Genomic DNA, 4,452 nt, shown 5'->3' on the forward strand with positions numbered 1-4,452 from the left:
ATGATGAATTTCAGCCTAAGCAGAATCATATTCTTATTCGTGATCCAGTGAAGGTGTCCACCAAAGGGGCACCTAAACAGAATATTAGAGATCAGGGTAAGAATGCTCCTGAGGTGACCAAAAATGGAAGACCAAAAGCATTTGATGAGAAAAGCGTACGTCTATGTAGACTATGCAGACTTCCATGTCATAACAAGGCCACTTGCAACCAAAATCCAGAGTACATATGTTGTTTGTTATTTTACTTATGTTGTTCCGTTTCAGTAATTATTTTTTTATAACCTATAATTTATTTCATGCAGTAATTGGGGTTGAAGACAGAAGCGGTGTTATTGTAATCTTTAGATTTTTATATCTGCAATAATATTGTGTTACATAAGACAATATGTATATTTTTTTCTTATTATTTAAGATAATACGTATATGTTTTTCATGTTATATGTTGTTCATTTTATATAAGGCAATACTACGAGCACTTCAGCCGACATCGATTGTGCTATTTTTAAAATGCAAAATGCATGTAACGACGCCATGACGGCGCTGTGTGTTCTGGGTGAAACCCCGTCGCGTCGACCGCATGCGTCGACGTCACGCGGGAGTAGTTAACCCCGTCGCGCCGAGTGCATGCGGCCACGCAAACGCGTGGCCGCTGATCCCGTCGTTTTCTGGGCAAAAAACGTCGCGCCGATTCCATCCCCTGACGCCACGAGAACGCAGATACCCGGTAGTTTTTTCGTGCAAAAAAAACATCGCAGGGACTGCATGCGCCGATGTCACGCGGGGCCGTTGATCCCGTCGTTTTCCGGGCTAAACCCGTCGCGTCGGCTGCATGTCCCGACGCCACGCGAACGCAGAAAACGTCGCGCCGACGTCGCGCCGACTGTATGCACCACAACATAGCACAGTTGATAGAATTTTCAACAACAACGTAATATTTATATATTACTAAAACTATATAATTACTATTACGTATAAAATGTTTAAACACAAAATATGATAAAATCATCTAGTCCCGTAGTAAACTCAAACACGCATGAATCTCCTCTGATGTCATCTATTTCTTTCTTCTTGCAATCTTAATAACTTTGTCTTTAATTTTCCCAAGTGTGTTCTTCAAAGAAAAAATCAATTGCGCTATCATTAGCTCCCTCGCATCATCAATTGATCTCTGCAAAGCAACACTCCAATTATTTTAGTCCACTATAAGTGTTCATAGTAAAGAGTACTAATATTAGTTTTGTAGCTGTGAAAAAGATCGATCCCATGTATCGCCATTCCAATTTTTAAAGCAATGAAGAACAAATAATCCACATGAGTTCCTGATACATGTAATTAACAATAAATAATTATGCATCACACACATATAATACATCAACGTTATATTCAACTACATACTCACCCATCTTCTTGTTGAGGCATGTCGTAGGTTTTAATAGGCCATGTGTATACATCCGGATACTGCACAGATCCGGTTGCATTTGCTTCTGCAATATCTGCTCCAATTTCTCTTCTTTAAAAATAGAAATAAAACACAAGAAATTTTCAATAAATAATGTAAACACACGATGGTTCCGCAATGAAATATGTATTAAAACCTATGAAGTCCTTAACGAGTTTTCTAGTTGTACTGTCAAGTTGTTTTCCCATCAACGAGTCTAGAACCTGGAACTCTTCCTTTTCCATATGCATGACGACCGTAACCGAATGGGTGTTATCCTTGTTGAGAGCCATATAAGTCTGCATAAAGAAAAGAAAAAATAAAATATTAACTAGATCAATGCAACATTTTTAATAATAGTGCATTATTTGTATACATAACAACCACAAGAACATGCCTTAGGTGCTTTGAAATACTCGTTCATACACCTATTTACTGGTTCATTAGAATTTGACACTTTTTTATACTCATTATCGTTTACATTCTTATCCTTTCTATATTCAAGCAGCCACGTCACCCTCCAAGTAGGTATTATGTAACATTCGTCTTTAGCTTCCTCCAACAAAAAAGAAGAGTACGCATTCATAACCTGAAAATAATATAACAAACGTAATAATTGTACTTTTTTGTCAAATATAATGTTAAAAATATAAATAAGTTACATTGCCGCTTATCCATTGGCGGTTAAGAATCTGACAAGCTCTCTCTGCAGTCAAAGCGTCGGTCACACCATCATTGAAAATTTATGTAGCTTTATGTTTCTTTGAGCGCTCACATGCGCGTACAAACATAACACTCGATTTTATTATATCGACGTCAGCACTGCTTTTCTTACCATCTACTTTATTAAACAATTATGCAAATCACAAATTAAAATTAGTAAGCATAAGTCTACAATAAACTTTGTTCTACGAAAACAATATTGATTCATAACAATCTTACTCGCTTTGGCAAAACGTTTTGCACGCTTAATGGGTTTAACAACAATAAAAGGAGACTTTATGGCTCTTGATGCAGTGCGTTTACGTTTGTCAATCCCCTTTTCCACATGCTCATCTACTCCATTGTAATGACCCGATTCATGTGATGAAATTTCATTTGTATCTAAAGACGTGACCGCCTTCTCATGTGATACCTCAGGTACTTCGATAGGATCACTCCAATCACCCTTGAAACTATTCAGATATTCTGGAGTGCAATAATAAGGTACATTACCTTCGTCATCGTCCTTTTGCTTATTAATTTTACCTTGAGAAGGTGTGCGATAGTTGTCCTTATCAGACTGATAAACAAACTCCTTATGACCAAATGCACCATCATTTGTAGATTCATTAATGTAACCATATAGATTCTCTTCTTCTTCCTCCATGTTACCGGTTCTATAAAACACACCGGTTTTGTTCATTTTCTCAATCATCCTCTAAAAAAATATTTATTAACTAGAGTTATTTAAGTCAATGAAATACATTATGCACGATAGTAAAATAGTATTGCGTCGTTACCCGTGCGCATAACTCTGGCAAGCGACGCATTTTCTTGCGTATTTCCTTCAGCTCATGCCAAATGCGGTCCATAACATTACTCGTGGAAGCCTCTCATGTGTTGCTCTCTTTCTTCTTTACACTAACAGTAGATTTTTTTAGTACTTGATTTTTTATTTTATTTTCAGCTTTTTCTTGAGCAAATTTTTTCACCCTATACTCATATGTAATATTGTCATCAATCTACAAAAACAATAATTAGAGATCGATAATTATACATCTAATTTAGACAATAAGTCAAACCATGGAAATGTAACATTAAAAAATAAATTTAGAGAATATGGATTACCATTCCAACACCACGACTATAATCATAGTCATATTTATCTCTTTTCTCCACGACAGGTTCCGTCTAGTTCCTCATCAAGGAGCTCATAAGTGACAACGGATCATATTTTGGACCTATAATTGGTTGTACTTTCTCCCAATAGGCATACTGCAATACACCAAATAATTTAAATAATATATATCATACTGCGGTTGTACTCACTAACAATACGTGAGTAATAAATCGAATAATATATACCTGCAAAAGGGCAAGGTTTCCATGTGGCCATTCCCTCACACGGCCATCCTCTAGAACCTTTCCAATCTTCGAAAGAAAGAATTTCAAAGTAAACTCGTTCCGGTTGAACTTACTTATCATCTTTTTATCCTTAACTAAGGCATAATATTCCTTCGGAATATATTCATGGGAGACTGGTGTGATTACTGTTCCCAACAAAACTAGAAACGTCATCCGGACAAAGTCATCATCCGTGTTATCATTCTTCATAATTTTATTGATAAGATCATCAATCATGATCTTACCCTTTTTTGTGTCCACATAATTAGTTGCTATTCTTTTCATACTTTTTTTGTCCTCGTGTTCTAATAAAACCAACTACATCAACTCCTTGATTTTTCAATCCAAAAATAGATAACACATCATCATGCCCTATTGAAATAAGGCCTTTACTACCAACTGACTCTTGATCCATGAATTTTTTGTTATGGCGATTGTAGCCTTGGATCAAAAAGTGAAGTAAAAATTCACGCATCTTAACGGACGGCATTTGTAACATGCCTTGCAAATCCGTTTCATAAAACATAAATTTTTGACTTGCTGAAAGTTTATCAACAAGACTAACCCACTTCTCAACAGAACATGGAATCACACCGTCGATTTCCATCCTTCATAATTTAAATAATTTGTCACGTACGATGCAATTTATTTGATATTTCAATAATAACATGAACATTATAAACATACTTACCCAATTATAATGCCGATGAAGGAAGAACGGACGGACGAACGGTGAAGGCCGACGGCGACAGACGGTGAAGGACGACGGCGGACGGACGGCGACGACCGACGGCGGACAGATGGTGACGATGATGGACGGTGACGCGCGGACGGATGGTGACGGCCACGGTGACGGAGTTGTGATGGCACGGCGTCGGGATAGATGGAGGGCGGCGAGATCACGTCGG

At 37.3% G+C, this 4,452-nt stretch overlaps 1 pseudogene; it reads right to left on the reverse strand.

Moving 5' to 3' along the window:
• Positions 1–1,054: 1,054 nt before the first annotated feature.
• On the reverse strand, positions 1,055–3,625 carry LOC123405706 (annotated as a pseudogene).
• Between the last annotated feature and the right edge of the window lie 827 nt (positions 3,626–4,452).

Source organism: Hordeum vulgare, chromosome 6H, assembly GCF_904849725.1.
Source record: "Hordeum vulgare subsp. vulgare chromosome 6H, MorexV3_pseudomolecules_assembly, whole genome shotgun sequence".
Lineage (NCBI taxonomy): Eukaryota > Viridiplantae > Streptophyta > Magnoliopsida > Poales > Poaceae > Hordeum > Hordeum vulgare.